The sequence below is a fragment of the Euprymna scolopes genome, chromosome 19, assembly GCF_053919585.1.
Source record: "Euprymna scolopes isolate OS-2025 chromosome 19, ASM5391958v1, whole genome shotgun sequence".
NCBI classification, from domain to species: Eukaryota; Metazoa; Mollusca; class Cephalopoda; order Sepiida; family Sepiolidae; genus Euprymna; species Euprymna scolopes.
The window spans coordinates 2,736,387-2,756,064 of record NC_136500.1 but is presented as its reverse complement, the minus strand read 5'-3'; the positions used below and the strand labels follow the sequence as shown (position 1 = coordinate 2,756,064).

Below are 19,678 nucleotides of genomic sequence, written 5' to 3'. Positions count from 1 at the left end.
AACTTCTGGATCTTGCTAACCAATTGTCCGAAACATTAGCATGTTCAGTGTAACGACCATGTAACATTTGTCTAGATGAATAAAAAATATCTATATATCTACAAAAGTGAAATCGTCTATCTGTGTGTATGCCGGTGTGTGCAAATTTTCTAACCAAACTACGCATTCAATTTTCAGTCTACAGACACGAGATTTAACATACAGCTAGCTTTTAAATAAGTTTTGGGGCAAAAATTCTGCTCCGAAGATGTGAAATTTGAAAGAGTTGACTTTGAAGACTCTACCAAACTCCGACGGCATGTTTGGGTCTAAACACTTGCAATTTTAGATGTAGGTCATCTGAACATGAGTCAAACTTTATATATATATATATATATATATATATATATATGTATATGTATGTATATATATATATATATATATATATATAATGTGTGTGTGACATTTTTAATTTTTTCGATGAGGATTGTTATTCGTATAATTTTGATTCATCACACTACTGTTCTCATCTTGACTGTGATTTTCCCACCGTTTCAATCTATGTAACCTCTAACCTTCTTCAGGTTTTTATTGCCAAACTTGGGAATATTTCTCTCGAACTCTGGGTTTTGGACGGAATTTCGAGCGAAACCCTTCATATACTTCACGGGAGTAGCGTGCTCTTGCTCTGTTAGCTAGTACTGGATAGAGGACCTAAATAATTCGCAAAAATATACAATTGTGAATTCCTGAGTGCGACAGAAACATTCCCGAGTTTGACAAAATCGAACTGAAGAAGGTCGGGGGTTACAACTACCGAAATTTTGTGAAAATCACTATTAAGATAAGAACAGTAGTAAGATTTTCGATAATTATTGGATTAATTTCTCTACGAAACATACCTATGTACACTGCCAGACATATAAATGAGCTTTGTGTGAAAATTGCAAAAAATAGGTTCAGCCTCTGAGGAACTCCCCTCTCTCTCTCTCTCTCTCTCTCTCTCTCTCTCTTTCTCACACACACACAGACACACACAAATAGTCTTTTTTTTATCTAATTGTAGATATATAGAGATTGAAATGAGCAAACACGTCTCTAATTGCATAAAGTTTAGAATACTCTTAATATTTCAGTCTTCACGCAAAAGTTTAAATGTTCTTCGAACAAACGTCTCTGTACTTGAGTCCCCGTTTCTTATTAGCCCAACATGTAGCCACTTACGACCAAGTTAAAACAAACCTTGTTTAGAATGAAAAGGAGCAAATTACATGCCCCATCTCTCATCTTAACGTATATTTAACTCGTCGAGTTTACAGTGGTGGATATTATTTTGACCTCGACAACAGATCACACTTCCCATAAATATCTTGTGGTGAATTGTATGCTTTCTTATATGGTTTTCTCTTTCATAAGTTTCCGGTTTGGAGTAAAATCGAATAGTTAAATCACAACTGAACCATAATACTTGACTTTTGTACATGATATATTATAGAACTAATAAAAATTTACGAACTTGCACATCACATGAAAACGAATTCACTTTTCTTTGGAAATCGTAACAAATATTTAGATGAGAAGTGGAATACACTTAACTTAGAAGAAATATCTGTAATTAGTAATAGCCGACCTTATACAAAAGATAACACGGTTATCCCCCTTAGATCAGCTCATCAAGTAGTCTTCCTTTACTAACCAACTTAATTCAAAATCTATGTACCAACCCCCTCTCAACTAGAACGCAGAAACACAAACAAATTAATTAATTAAATCTTCTCAATATAAAATATACATATATAAAAAAATATTAATAAAATAAATAAATTATAAAAAAAGAAATGAACAAAAAAAATTAATTATATTGAATTAAAATACTATCAACAAGTTCCAGACAATTGTTTGCTGCGAGACTGTTACAGTTTACAGCAGCGCGTTTAAACCAAAGTCAAATAAATATCTGACGAAGAGATCTTTCTCTAAATATTATATAACACGGATATACCATCAGAACGCCTTTTTCAGGTGATCACGGTGTAATTGTAAATATGTGTATATGAAATATATGAATATGTACACATGTATTTTTAAGTTGTGTTAATAAAAATGTTCTCATCTGCTTCAGCTTCTGCCTTTCCGTTATCTCTGAATTTTACCGCCTTCTACTCATTTCATATAAATATTTTGATGTATGAGATTTAATAAACCATTTGTTAATTCTCTATGGAATCTTTTAAATTACAGAAATAAAAAAAAACTTTTATATATCGCCATTTCGATTTCCAAAAAAGTTATCTACAAGTTATTCCTTTTATGTTAGTCTCACTTTCTTGTGACAAAATATTCTGTCATAAATTCGATATTCTTTTCACGTTTATCGTGATGTTACTTCTTGTCGCCAATCTTCATTTTCCTCATTCCAACGTTTTAATAAAAATTCCCACAAGAGAACTTGAGTAAAAATGGATGTTTAGTTTTTCTATTTTCAAATCAATGAAATCCAACGTACTTATTTTTCTTAATTAGTCGTCTTAACTTCTCGCTAAAGCCCTAAACTTATCCATCTCAACGGATTATTATCATATGGTTTACTATCGAACAGATCTCTTCATTTTAAAGTTTCTTCATTTATCTAAGGCAGAGCCATATCTTTCTTTTATACATATTCTCAAAGCAAGAGATGCAAATCATTATTTAAACATAATTTCCAGAAAAAATGTTTATTATTTTATTTATCAAACTTATCATTGATCAAACGAACGTACGTATTTGTGTCACGGCTTCCAGATAATAAATTAATCTATCAGGAGATCCTATTAATCAAAAAGCAGGATAAGGTAATTACATAATATGAACATTTAATGAGTATATATATATATATATATATATATATATATATATATATATATATATATATATATGTATATAAAATGGGTTAAGAAATTCCAACGAAAGAAAGATGTATATTCAAATAAGGGAGTAGTCACCAACAATATGTATTTTTAACATAATTTTATTATTCCGTGTCTTAGTTTTTCATTGAAAATTATGTTTGAATCATTGTAATAATATTTTTAAGTCATTGAAATCGTTTTTACGCGGGTTTCAGACGTTCTGTGAAGCGTCCTCGCCAGAAATTATTTTCAAATGTGTTGGAGATGTAAAAATGGCAATTTTCGTAGTTCGTTTGAAGTGTTTCCAAGGGGGGGGAGGCTTGTAAATGTTTATTATTCATTGGCATGTTCAATTTTTATTACTCTTTTATTGGGCTTGTCGAGGTCGCTGACCTGGCTGTAGTCACTCTCTCTTTCTGCTAGTATATATATATATATATATATATATATATATATATATATATATATATATATACTCCATTTATTCACATAAAATTAATATACGAAAGTATAAATTCATACGTTAACTTTAAGTATTTACTTCAAAAGTGCTCAATACGTAGGTGGAGCTAGTTAGTAAGTTATAAAATATATATGGCGATTAAGCTACACTGAATAGTCCGCGTTTCATCCACTCTAGGACTCTTCAGGCGTATGCGTCGAATATTCAGTGTAGCTTAATCGCCATATATATTTTATTACTTACTATATATATATACATATATATATATATATATATATATATATATATATATATATATATATATATATATATATATATATTAGAAGGGATTATTCACACGGTTTAATATATTTAAAATTAATAAACTAATGGCAATGTACATATATCAATAAGAATTTAAGCCATGTGAATTGACTCATTTCTCTAATTGAACATGGATATATCTAGCAGCAGTTATGAGCTGTGAAACAGCGAACCAATAGTGTGTGTGGATGACTATATATATATATATATATATATATATATATATATATATATTGCCTAGTGTAACATGATAATCACCGAGCAATACACAAAATACGAAACTTTCTATGTGAGAGATTTGAATTTAGAGTAAACCTTAAAATGTAACCAAATTACTTAAGATGTATTAACAAATGAAGCACTAAAAATCATAAACGAAAAGTAAGAAAGCATAAATCTCATTAATTCAGAATTTTTCTCCGGTTTCAAAATAGTCCAAATCTTACAATTCCTGCCATAATTTGTAAGAAAAAATATACGAAAATAGAGTCCATATAAATGTCTTCAACACAGATGGTGGACATGTTAAAAACGGGAGGGGTGGTAATCACTGTTCACTGTAGTTTAAACAGAATGAAAATGTGTAAAGATACGCACACACTTTATATTTTTTCAAACAGTTCTTATGAGATGTAACTACAAACATTTATAAATAATATAAAATTGAAAATTGTCTGGTTTATGTCAAAACAACTTTAATAACCGAAAAAATACAAATATGAAGTTACTCCTTCTTGTTGTGTTTTGTGTTTTGTCAGTATATATATTTACATTTGTCAATATCTAGTATGCGATTTTTGTGATAGGGGAACGGGGTTTACTCCACATTAAACCTACATTGTCCCTAATTCTTCCGCCATGGGAAGGTATATTATTATTATTATTATTATTATTATTATTATTATTATTATTATTATTATTATTATTATTATTTATAAATATATCTATCGTTATAAATATTTTACTATATTTGTCTATTAATATTTTTGTTTTAACTATTACTGTTATGTTATGATAACTATTAATCACATTATTGTTAATGTTCCAAAAATTGTTTTAGTTTCTAATCGCTTATCATACATATTAGATATCAATTGCATCTCTTTTTTACAGTTTTATTAAAATGCTAATACGTTGCAAAACATTAAAAATGAAAAATACAACATTCTTCTTCCGCAAACGATAAAAATAATTCACATGAACTCTTTTAAACATTGTATCTAGGAATAAACGCTGTCGAAATTAAAAACTTCCCCGTTCTTTTAAACGTTTTGACTTTAATTTCCATATATTTTGTGACCAAGAGCAAAGGACCGTTTAAAATATAAAATAAAATAGCATCGTTGTCATGCTTCAACACTCTAATATCCTTGAAATCAGTATTTTAACATTCTCTCTCTCTTTATATATATATATATATATATATATATATATATATATATATATATATGTAAATATATATATACATTCCGTGTGATTGAACTAATCTATGTTTCTATCTATAAAATTATGTAAAGGTAGGAACTATTCATAAATAGAATTTAGCGATGACAAGAACATATATTTATACCCCATGAGGATTAAAAATATGTGTGTATCTTAATGTGTTTTCAAAGCTTGCTTTATATGTATATGTATATATGATGAAAATAAGGGAAAGGAAACATATTCCGACTAAATTGAGAAATAAAAAGGAACAAACCGTATTCATCAACGTTTCGTCTTTATTTCGCGACTTCCTCTGGATGAATAAGATAAGGAAACAAAAAATACCAGTACAAAATATTTGAAAATGTTTCACGTGCAGTGTGGTGCAGTTCTATTTCAGAAAAAACGGAAAAGGACGTCGGAAATTCCAAAAGGAGGGGGAGGGCTAGCGCTGTTAAAGAGAGGGAAATTTTAATGACGTCATATAGTCGTTAATGTAATCTTAAAAATGAACGAAGTTAATATTCTTACTGGAAAAAAGTTGAAATTCAAAATATAGGTTTGTAACAGAAATGACATGAGTGTTTTTTTATGTAAGTTATTGATTGAGATTATGGGTTAATTATTATAGGGGGGTGTTTGAATGGTGTGAGAAGGTTAACCTGTGTCTACAGTTAAATAATGTTCTTTTAGTAAAAGTTTACTTATTACTGGCGCTATGTTATAGAAACCTGCACGTTGTTTAATTGTGTTTGAAATTGCGATAAGCACAGATTCAAGAGGTCTTCGGCGCGGTTAATTTGAAATAAATTTAACTACTTTTGCATGTTTTAAGTCAAAGGTGTGATTAAATTTGGTAGGCATATATATATATATATATATATATATATATATATATGATTAAATGAGGTAGGCATATATATATATGCCTACCTCATTTAATCACACCTTTGACTTTGTGATTAAATGAGGTAAGCATATATATATATATATATATATATATATATATATATATATATATATATATATATGCCTACCTCATTTAATCACATATATAAATATTTGAAAGTATAATTTACGCGTAAAATTTAGGTATTTACTTAACAATTCTCAATACATGAGTGGGGATGGTAGTACGTTATTACAATATATATGGCAATTAACCTACATAGAATATTCTGCATCTTATCCGCGCTAGTGTTCGTCACGCTTATGATATATATATATATATATATATATATATATATATATATATATATATATATATATATATATACATATATGTATATATATGTATATATATATATATATATACTGATTACTTTCCTCTCTACTTTAAAAGTTGTTAAGGAAGTATATTTTGAGAATAAACTGTAACTAAAGTAAAGTTGTTCTAAAACATTATAGAAGAAGAAACTATAGGCTTGTTTAATTGTGAATCGAACTATTATTTACATCAAACTCTAAGACTCTGACACAATAATCTTATATGTTAGATTATATATATATGTACACATATATATATGTATATGTTTCTATGTGCGCATGTATTAAAAGCGAGGTGCAATATTTTTCCATTTATTAATCACAATCTGTGTTAATTAAGTCTGATTTATATAAAAGCATTAATCGATAATATCGCTCTTAAGAAATCAAAAAAAATTTTTTTTGAATTAGTAAATATCGATTAAACAAATGTAATTAATTAATACAATGTACAAGAAAAAGTATAGCATATATATATATATATATATATATGATTGTATGTATATGTGTGGGTTTAGTTTGTAAATATATGCATGTCTGTATGCACTCTTTCATAATTGTATTTCTAAACATGTACAAGTTTGTGTTGGCAGATATATAGTGTCTTATGTGTGTATACATATGTTGCCTATATATTACTGTACATATGTGTATGCATGCGTATCTATAAATGCCCAAGTATATCTTAATGTACGTAGAAATACCACGTTTTGGCCCTCTTGCACGTTGAAAGCGATTAATCAGATAGCTTTTGAAAATCCATTTTTTTGGGGGGGGGTTAGAAAAATGAGACGTTTTGAAACATGCAATTTTGTCTTATATTTGATATTATGTATTTTTCCACTTGGGAATGTTTTGTTGTTTAATGGATTAGTTTAGTTATGTAAAAACTATGTGGACCATTTGGCGTTCTTAAACATTTCACAGAGATCTTGTGTGTCAGCTAGTTTTTAGCGTTAGTCTTACAAATGAATCAGCGGCTAAATTAAACATTTTTGTGGTGAACACGCGTTTGGAAAGGGGGTATCCCTTTTTCCGTATGAAAATAGATTAAGTCACAATTGCAAGGTGTAAACAAATAATAATAATAATAATAATAATAATAATAATAATAATAATAATAATAATAATAATAATAATAATAATAATAATAATGCAAGTGGTACAGAACTTTGCATCTTACAAACGGTTTCTTCGTGTATGTGGTTAGTTGTAGACGCAGATATAAAGAGAGAACGTATTTAATCAAATAAAACTACGTATGACATTGGATGAAACCTATCTAATGTAAAATTATCTTTAAGACTGACAGACAAATTAGAGGCAATGACGCGAAATGAAGTTCGTTTGTTTTGAATCACCAATAACAATCAGTTTTATTATTTACTAGCGGGGGTACCCGGCGTTGCCCGGGTTTTTTGGAGCTGGGGGGTAGATAAAAACGTTGACCAGGTGTTTGGAGGTGTAAAAGAAATAAAAACAATAGTTTTAGTAGGAAGCTAGGCTTGAACCCCGAAGCCTTGACACGAAAGTGGAAACGAAATGAAAAAAAAACCCGCAATCAAACCATCTCGGCCACAATGGGATAAGAAGTATCAAGTGTCTTAAGTTAACGTTTATAAATTGAAATTGACAGGTGGGAAAATGATAAGTTGCGTGATGTTTGACCTAGTTTCGCGCTGCGAGCCAGTGTCTGTTTCCCCTGCCCCATCATTCTCTTTTTTATACTGAAAAGCATAATGAAAAATATCTCGGAATAGCGCGTAAAAATCAGGCAAATTAAAGATAGCCGCGACCCCCGTTCTGAAGATATTATTATATAGACAGCATATAAAAAGCTTAAAGAAGGAGTGAGCCGACCGAGAAGCCCGGCGAAAAAGGCCTTTGGCGGACATACACAAAAATGCACACTCACACACACACACACACACACACACACACACACACTAACACACATTTCTGTTTTTATATATATATAGATTTAGTTTGTACATAAAACTTGTGTAAATTTAATTAATATTTGTTAATCAATATTTAAATCAGTAAATAAAAATAAGAGCACAAATGAAATTATATAAAACTATTTTTATTCATGTAAAATGCAGTCTCTAAATAAATGTGTGGTTTCTATTAATATATGTTATTTATCAAGATATATTTGGAACTTGTTGCATGTGCATATTAATAATATAAAAGAAACAAATTGATATTTATTCAGTTTATCAAATCGGCATTAAAAATAAACTAACTACTTTGTAAATAAAAACTATGTTCCCTTCGATACATGAACAACGGCTAGGTTAAAGAGATATCCTATATATATTAAACATTCTTGTTAAACAACTTCTTCTACAGTTTGTTTTAGTGTGTACCTATGATCCGCCATCTTGAATCGAATTATTGAAACAGTGTTAACATGTGCGTGCAATAGGAGTCTGTATAATCGGAAACAATTTTTTTGTGTGTAGCTTGTCCAAGATTGAGTTAATTTTAGAGGTTTTCCTATAATTTTTTAATTGGTTTAAATTCGGGTATGTAAAAGTTAATTGTAAATAAAACTTCTTTAATTTTCTTTTCAAGTCTCCCTGCGTTTGGTAAACAGTTATTGATACAGTAGATACAATACATAAATACCACCATTTAACAATTTAACCATTTAAACATTTAAACATTTAAACATGACAATTGACCTCTAAATTTCAGCAATTAAGCCACATATTAGATGAAAGCATTTGTATTACATAGCATAGTTTAAACTAGAGCAAATTAATTGTGAAAAACTATAAATTATCGATATTCCATCACTGAAGTATTTTTTCAAACATCTGATATTATTACGTAGTGGGGTATATATATATATATATATATATATATATATATATATATATATATATATATATATATATATATATATGTATATATATGTATAACTATATACATATATGTATGCATAAACTATATATATATATACATATCGTAGCGTGTATATATATATATATATATATATATATATTACGTACGGTGTATGTATATATATATACGTATATATATATACATATATATATATGTATATGCCTATATATACATATATATGTATATATATATATATATATATATATATATATATATATATATATATATATATATATAAATAATATAAATTCCGCGGATAAAGTATTATCCAATTATTTAGTATTTCCTTTTTAAAATTAAGTGTGTTTTAACTCTTTTTCAAAGAGTTTTTTTTACATGTTTTATTAACTACTTGTTCTTATATATATATATATATATATATATATATATATATATATATATATATATAAAGATAAGAACAAGTAGTTAAGAAAAAATATATAAGAACAAGTAGTTAATGAAACATGTTAAAAAACTCTTTGAAAAAGAGTTAAAAACATACTTAATTTTAAAAAGGAGATACTAAATAAGTTGGTAATACTTAATCCGCGGAATGTATATATATATATATATATATATATATATATATATATATATATATATATATATATACATATATATGTACATATGTGTATATATATATTTATATATATATACATATATATACATATATACGTATATATATGCATATACATATATATATGTATATATATATACGTATATATATATACATATATACATGGGGTCAATGTTGAACAATCATGTTTTTATACCCCGTTCACCGTGCACTAACGGGGGATCATGCATGCTTCACTTATTTTTTAGTAATAAAAGTAAGCGATTTTTCTAGCAGTACCGGCCTCTATTATAAAACGCATATTTGGAATATGAATAACAATAATTACAACGGCTATTATGAACCACTGATTTAATTCTAAAAAATACAAACAAATACAAAATATACGTTTATTTGTGTTTATTGAAGAAAAATGTGACAGCGTATATCGAAGGCTGACCAATGAAGATATCGCTGACCCATAGACTAAAAATACACATTAAAAATATAATAACGCATTTACGGAGAACAACACATATATTGAATATGTGCGCAGTTAATCTACGTATTGACCAATGAAAAGAATATTTTAATTAAAGCGTGACCGACCAACGAACACTGTGTTATGAAATTATGGGTTAAATCCTCGAACAAAATATTTTAAGGGATATATACTAAAGTGTATTTGGTCGTTGAAATAAAATTTCTAGTGTGACATGCAGCGTGGCGTGGAAAATCTCTTATTAGAATATATTGACATAAAAAGAAAGACGCGTCTATTAAACCTCTGAGTTTTGAAATGAACACAATCTTTGAATCGCGAATACAGCACACAAGCAAACTGACGGATTCTCTCCAAACTATACTTGGACGTATTTGAAAATTCCAAGATTTTTAAAACCTGCTGTGCCTTGTGTATGTGTGTCATTTATTTATTTTTTTTTTACTGAACTCCAAGTAGTTTTGCCATCATGAACATTTATTTTTCCTTTTTCTTTGTTTTCATATAAATATTTAAAAACATTTCGACAGGGTGATTTATCATTGTTCTGCAATTCGATAGTTTTATTTTATTTTTTGAACCACACCTCTATCTCATTTCTCTTTCATTTGCTTTATCCGAGGATATTTTTATATATACGCGCATATGTTTAGGTGTACAGGTTTGAAACTCGGAAGACTTGTGTAGCTTAATAGATATTTTTATAAGTTACTATCACGATCTCAACACGTATTGTGCAATGTTCAATAAATTCAAACCAAAGCATTGCATTTCCGCATAATGTTTTATGTAGATACATTATCTGATATAGAAATATACACACATATGCGTGTCATAATGAAAATAATGTGCTTTTTAAATTATATTCCACTTTTTATTTATATTAATCTTTTTTATTTATAAAACTCGGTGTATGTTAAATTTAACTGCAGATCATATATAAATAGATTAGAAAGCAGCTATATTCTCAATTTTAATATGTTGTTCATTTTACTGCTTATGTTTTTCAACATCCGAAAAGGTCAAATGATTTGACAGCAACTGTTTCATAGCAAAAGAAGCAATTAAATAATTATTATGTCAATTTGGCATGTTTTTCGCACCAAAATAACTCTCCTTCTTTTTTTTATAGTGATATATGTTTTTATAGTGATATATATATATATATATATATATATATATATACATATATATATATATGGAGAGAGAGGTTTATGTATATATATATATATATATGTTTATATATTAAATAATAGATGTGAATAAAAGTTATATATAACTTAAGTATATCATCTGATCAAAAATAAAAAGGAAGATACAATATATATATATATGTATATATATATATATATATATATATATATATATATATGTATAATAAGACAACAAGAGTATGAAATGAAGTCACAAAACTATATATTCGTAGATATAGAATGGGTCATTTATTGAATAATGGAACACAAGCAAAATGTGGGGGATAGAAGGGACTCTTTATGCCAGGGCATTTCGAAGCCTAATGCTTCTTATCAGAAGTGTAGAAAAAATGCTAGGTAGCATGGGGAAGATGCGGCGTCTAGCTTAGGGTTCATTAGAGACGAGAAAGATTAAGAGGAATTATAAAATGTTCGGGGAAGCTTTATTAAATTCTAAATAAATAAAGGAGAAGCTTGTGATATATAGTATGATATATAAGATTGTATATGGTCTTTGACATGGTGTTGAGTTTTAGGTGTATATATTTTAGGGTTAACATCGGGGGTGTATTGTTGCTGCGTGGTAAAATTCTAACGGTTTGTGGGGTGTCTATTATCTATGGAGTGGTATTTTTTACAGGTGCAACCTAAACGGCAAATGGCAATATAAAAACGCTCATATATTTTGGGGGGAGGAGGTGTATGCAAGGTTGTAATATTGATTAGGTAATGTTCGGCAATATTTTTAAGTTTCTTCTGTTATGATATAGGGAGTATGATTCTAAGGGGGCGGTTGGAGGATAGGATGGCAATGCCTATGAGTGTATATACCTTGATAGAAAAGGTTTAAGGATACATATAGTTGGTAAGGTGGAAGAGTAAGGCGACATTTACTACTTATAAAAGTGGTAGTAATAGCAATAATAGTAGGGTAATTATACTAATGAGAATGAAAATAATAATGATGATTATAATAATAGTAATAATGATAAAAATAAAAATGAAAATAAAGATGAAAAAGTAACAAATAAAGGTAAAAAAAAATAATAGGCTTCGGAATGTCCTGGCATAAAGAGTCCCTTCTATCCCCCAAATTTTGCCTGCATTCCATTATTCAATAAATGATCCATTCTATATCTACCAATATATAGTTTTGTGACTTCATTTCATACTCTTGTTGTCTTATTGTATAAGCTCCAATAATATTTGTTGAGCTTGGCATTATGCAGATAAGTCTCCTCTTGTGGAATTGATCTCTCTCTCTCTCTCTCTTCCTCTTACGCATTAAGCTCTCTCTCTCTCTCTCTCTCTATATATATATATATATATATATATATATATATATATATATATATAAGCACAGGAACATGGGTATATAATGCATTGTGCGTTTATAATGAGTTTGGTTTTGTCATCTAAGGTTTCATAATGTTCTTTATAAATATGTTGACATATATACATTACACATATAGATACAGTTTCAAAAGGATATAATATTATATAAAAAGCCTGTCTCACATCAAATAGACAAAACATCTTTCTTGAAGTTTGACATATTACCAAATATTAAAACATTACCATTATTCATTGACGGTCTTGAGTGTCAACCTGACAAAGCTAAAATAAATGTCTACCTCAAAGAATGACCAACATGCCCCAATCGTATTTTTAGGCCACTTCTATTAGACCTTAGAACAATGTATTTCGAAGCATAGTAGATCAACCAACTGAGACCTGGAGAGAATTATAATGGCTGACAGAAACTAAGACTTGGTAACAAAAACTTGTAAGAAACTGGGTAGTCTAGCAATGGCAACAAATGCAGGTAGTGCTACAGTGAAGTAGAGCGTCCAGCTGTAATGTTTAGCTGATGGTGACTACTATGGAATGAGACACAATGTAGTGTGTAAATAATTTTACTTGTCAATCTGTAAAATGTTGAACATTGAATGTAGAAAGAAGTCGTGGTAACATGTACTAGAACATAACCTTCCAGTTCACTATTCACACTTGCTGACTACTGGCGTGCTAACTGCATTTAAATTGAAATTCGAGACAGGCCTCAAAAATTAATATTTAGAAACTGGTAAGCACCGTAGTCTGTTATGTAAATCCCCAACTGCTGTTAATCGCAGCTCACTTCTAATGTTACCTTTTTCCCCGTAGACTCGCACTACGTCTATTGATTGACATTTTCGCATGTTTATATAGCCTTAATCGCTAGATTTCTGACGAAATAAGTAATACGTCGAACTCCTTGGTGTTCACTGGTTCTCCTTATGACCATGATGCGACTCGCCCAGTTTAACTACATGCACTGAATCGATGAGGGACTTTCGTCTTTATTTAAAGCATTGACCCACCCTGTCGAACTCGGGTCAATTTGTCGGTTACATTAATGCAAAATTGGCACGTCAACTGGTAGCTCGTTATATTTTACCAGTTACTTTAGTATGCTTAATTTTCTCCTAAGGAGCATCTCACACGTAGCCTTGGTGTGAACCACTTCGGGTATCCGACACCCAGTGGCATACGCATCTGGAGTTTGTATTTACGTACGACACCTTTATCTGTCACTGAAAGCCCAAGTTATGTACATTCAAGGTATCCATTTCGATCAGATTTATATGCTGCGCGTCGTTCTTGCGTCGCAACTACTAAACGTTCTCCAACATGAAACAATATCCTTTTAATGCAACCTCGAATGCTAGCGCGCTAGCATTGACCAGTTCAGACTGCGGACATCTTCCAAATAGTTCACACAAGCTAAAACATTCCGCTTCAGTTAAACGCAGCATTTGCTGGAGTAAAAGTCAGTTTGTCAACACGGCGGGCCGTGATCAAACCAATTCTTCATGCTACCTCCGCATGCCACAGTGAGCCACACACATATCGGAAGGTGCCTAACAAGCATTCAGCACAAAAAGAATACGGTTTGTGTCATGATACTGGGGGACTTCTGGACTCGTATTTCCGTGCTTTCACAGCTACACACTGTGTATTCTTTCGACCGTCAATCACAGCACGCGTATGTTCTCCTTCATACTAGTTGTCATTATCCAGCTCCCCTACTCCCTGAGGAGCGTGTCCCGATTACCCCTTTACTCCTCACATTAAAAATCGGTCTTGTGCCTAATTTGCTCGGTAGGGGAGCAAATAAATACAGCTTTTCTTGGCCTTTTGGCCAAGATCAAAGTGTAGTATCTTTCCGGCAGATACTTCAAGCAAAACTATATGTGGGAGAAACGCCACATATAAGACCTTGGTCAATGTAGGGGAAACCCTTCATACCAATTGTTACTATCCAGCTCCCCTACTCCCCGGGGAGTTGGTTCCCATTTTCCATTCACTCCCCACATTAAAAATCGGCCTTGTGCCTAATTTCCTCGGTGGGGAAGTAAATAAATACAGCTTTTCTTGGCCTTTTGGCCAAGATGAAAGTGTAGTATCTGCTCCGGCAGATACTGCAAGGAAAGACCGTATGTTGGGGTAACTCCACATATAAGACCTTGGCCAATGTAGGGGCAACCCTTCATACCAATTGTCACTATCCAGCTCCCCTACTCACTGGGGAGCTGGTCCCCATTTCCCCTTCACTCCTCATATTAAAAATCGGCTTCGTGCCTAATTTGCTCGGTGGCGGAGCAAATAAATATCTGGCCAAGATCAAAGTGTAATATCTGTTCCGGCAGATACTGCAAGCAAAGACCATATGTGAGGGCATCACCCACATATAAGACCTTGGTCAATGTAGCGGAAACCCTTCATACTAATTGTCACTATCCAGCTCCCCTACTCCCCAGGGAGTTGGTCGTCATTTCCCCTTCACTCCTCACATTAAAAATCGGCCTTGTGTTTAATTTGCTCGGTGGGGTTCAAATAAATACCAACCCCACATATAAGACCTTGGCCAATGTATGGGCAACCCTTCATATCAATTGTCATTATCCAGCTCCCCTACTCTCCGAGGAGTTGGTCCCCATTTCCCCTTCATTCATCACATTAAAAATCGCCCTTGTGCCTAATTTCCTCGGTGGGGGAGTAAATAAATACAGCTTTTCTTGGCCTTTTGGCCAATATCAAAGTGTAGTATCTGTTCTTACTAAATGCTGCACTTATGTTTGTAACTTTGTAATATAAAGTGGGGGATCACTTTTCTGCTGTAATTTAATGTAAAATGATTACCCACTTTACAACCAGTCAGTCTCAAAGCCATTCAAGTCATTCGCCAGATCATTCTTGTTTTTGAAGGATTCCATTTATTTGTTAAGCATTCAAGTCATTCTTAAGCCATTTAATTCATCCTTAAGTTCATTAAATTCATTCTAAGTCATTTACTTTTTATTTATTAAAGTCATCTCAGCCCATTTTTCGGTCATTTGTTTATCTTTAAGAATTTCATGTCAATCCTACATTCACGCATTCATTCATTACACGAGAGCATGCGACTAATTACTATCGGCCTTGTTTTTTTTCACAATGAACTCTCCCGTGCATGAGATTTTTTATACAGTAAAAAAAAAACGTATTTTTATTTTTTATCGAACAGCGAATCTAAATTTGCATCAATCTTTTCTTCGTCTTATTTTTCGTGTCAGAAATGTTCCAGGTTTCGATGCAAGTGCCTTTCCACAGTGTGAACACGCCAGCCGTGGACGCTTATTGACGTGTCTTTTCACATCGTTATTACACCATTGCGTAAATATACTCCACAATGATTGAAGTACCTCCCAGAGAAGGTACGTTTTAATAAATTCAGAAAATTCTCTGATTAGTCGAAAATGTAATTTGCATTTTTTTAGAAATTGAACCTAGTATATCCTCAAACACTGCACAGAAACAAGTTTCTCATTTCATTTATGACGCCGAAGTGTACACTTCGGCGTCCATATTAGTAGGAAAAAAAACTCTCCAAAGTTATGCAATCTTATTTGTTATATGTGCATTTTCTTATAACTCAACGAAAACCCAACGAGTCACATCCTAATACAACAAGACGATGCCCCCAATCGGGTGTTACCCGGTATATGCGTTTGGTTTTAGGCGGTTCTGATCATGGAACGCCTTAGAAAGTTCAACAGTTATTCTGGTCACCCAGAACAACTTTCATAACACGACAGCCGGGGACAGGATTTCTTTACTCTCTTTCTCAGAAAGTCCACAAGTGACGCAATCCATCTTCTTAAGCTCAAGAAAGCGACATACGCCCCACTTTGTGATTTGATTAATTTCGTGTAGCGCCACTAAGACTCAGGGTTAGGTCCTGCAACTGAAAACATATTACTTCGTACAGAAACTAAGAAAAACGACAATGAAGACCCTTATAGTCTTTAACAACTCAAGGAAGGATATTTTAACATATCAACTATCTAATTAAAATTCTATTATAATACAACCGTACAAAAGGTGTAAATATATGTATGGGTTTTTAAAATCGTCACGACAATAGTCCTTTCGAAAAATAATATTTTCATGTGTTGTAAATCGCTAATAGTGGTTGCACAAACAGTTACAAACTAGTTAGTCTTGACGTTTTTTTTATGTTCTCGCCCTCGGTTCACTAATACGATTATAAAGGGGATTCTGTCAGCGATAAACGTCGATGTTATAGATTGTTTTTGGTAGATGGAAGATTTTCGAGCAACAAATCTATTTTCGTCTAAGGACCGTAACATAGACGTACTTGATATATAGTTTTGTGGCGCGCTAGAGGGAGAGAGGATGACTGTGCTATACTTATCGTCGGGCATATCACTTAGCGGTCATGAGTTCATTCTAGGCTCCATTCTGTCGAGACTTATCGTTTTGTTTTACTCCGAAATCTTAAATCTGTTCAAAATCGTTCATGCACGCTGATGATTTGGGGTCTGGCACTATCATGTCAATTTCGTGCAATCAGTGATTCCGGCGTCATATGGGCCGGTACCAAGCGGTCTACTTTTCTTAAGCCGACAAGGTCTATGGAGGACGATCCTGGGGTTAGGAACTTCCCTCGGCGTAGCATAAACAAAGTTTCACTACCATTCCCTCGAAATACATAGTTTATAAGCAAAACTATATTAGTATTAAAATATTATTATCAATTTCAAATACGTGGTTGTTACTTGTTTTGGTTTGCGTCATCGGCCAAAAGATATAGTAAGCAAAGCAATAATTGCCCATAATTCTGTACATATTACACGCCCTAACTCAGCCCTATTATAGCCTTTATTTATGTAAAATTTGATCAGCGTATATGTTGGATCACATTCTAAAGGTATACCTAAATAGGATCCATTTCACTGAGCATAGCAAAACTAAAATATGTCAATTGAGTAAACATGCAGATAATGCACCTCTGTGTTTTTGCGTGTAATCTTTGCAAATGTCATCTACAGACCTTGCATTTGCGCAATGACGCCAAGTGTTTTACAAACTACAATAATATAAAAACGATTTACCTCTATTCCACGTTTATTCTTACAGCAGGGCCTAAAAATGACTAAATAATACATAGTCTCTGAATTAAATAAACATTATACTGGTTGTGATAGGAAGAAGTGGCGTAACAAAAAAGAATCTTCAAAAATATGTAGAAGCGTAATGATAAAGACTAAGCTGAAACAAAATGCAGATAGCAACCATGAAGGGAACAGCGTTTATTCTTAAAAAATCCCTCGGATATAAACTTCAATCGTTATAGAATCAACTGTTTCCTCGAAGAACGAGCACCTTGATCTCTGAAAAATAACTGAAGAAAGATATAAAAAGCAAACCTTATACACAGGCTGAAATGTGTTCATCCACTGGAGATATAATTGCTGTCTAACACTAAGTCTTGCAATATGATTTTTTCAGCAAGAACAACAATGTAGGTTCTTGCGCACAGAATTAGCGAGTATGCACAACTTGACATCTATCTGTAAGGTGCTGCTGGGGATGGGGGCGGCCACTATGGGATTCAACACTGTACCATATGTAAAATGCAGACTATTGAATGCCGCAGCAACCCTGGGAACATATCCGACAAACAGTTAGGAATAAGCAATTCAATCTGCTATGACTATGTAATTACTATCGATTTGTACGTCGAATACAAAGCCATTACACCTAACACAAATAAAGAAGGAAAGATCAATCTTAGTACAGGTTAGTGTACCAGATGAGCCAAGTTCAACAATTATAAAACAAGTGTACTTAAATGGACGGTAAGAATCTTTAAAAAGATATTATGTGTGAACGTGTAAGCTAACGGGTGAATATCTTGTACCTTTTAGGACTCTTCATATCCAGACAAAGGAAAATGTTAAAAAAATTTAAACAAACCAACATAAATATTTTTTTGCTAAAAAGATAGAAATATAAAGATGTCCGATTTCGGCGTAAAGAATAGTAATCTAATTATATGCCGCAGCAAAGAAAAGGGATCTCACAAATGGCTCATCACTCTTGAACACATTAAAGCCTGAAAATATAATTAGTTCAAATACCTAATCAGTATTTTTGGCGAATTAGCTTGAAATTATTGCGCCAAAGCGGTAGAAAATAACAGCGTTTGAGAACATTGGAAAATAACCAGAATTAATGATAATTGTTGTGAGAGATATTTGTACGAGAATAGCAATACTTTCATAGAAAAATGGAAAGAAGCAACAGGAAAGTAAATATGAACTGTTTTGACGCATTATTCGGGAAACAATGGCAAGTAAAATAGAAAGGAATAGATAACAATTGTCATTCATAAACGTTAAGAGTTTCACTCAACTGTTATATAAACATGTCCAAAAGTTGTAACATAAAAGATCAGGTGAAAATAGGAAAAAATAATTTAAAGCAACGACTATTGTTCGCATTATCGTTCTCATCTGTAATCTCTTTTTTTTTATTTGTGTATCAAAGTACATGTTTGGCGAACCCTTGAAATTTCGCCACAATTATAAACAGTGAAAACAATGAGATTAGAATAATTTCTAATACACCGGCCTTCAAATTCTCTTCATAATTAGCAATGCCTTTTTATTTTGTTCGGAACATCCAAACCCCGATATCATATTCAACATACTATCAAAATATTATCACAGTTTCAGCACAACAAGTTCACTTCAGCACATTTTTCTTTACTTTCAAGTCCACGTGTGATATATATATATATATATATATATATATATATATATATATATATATATATATATATATCTTCCGTTC

The 19,678-nt window shown here is 31.5% G+C and overlaps 1 pseudogene; it reads left to right on the top strand.

Moving 5' to 3' along the window:
• The first annotated feature begins 15,547 nt into the window (after positions 1-15,547).
• Positions 15,548-15,652, top strand: LOC145240528 (U2 spliceosomal RNA; annotated as a pseudogene).
• Positions 15,653-19,678: the final 4,026 nt, after the last annotated feature.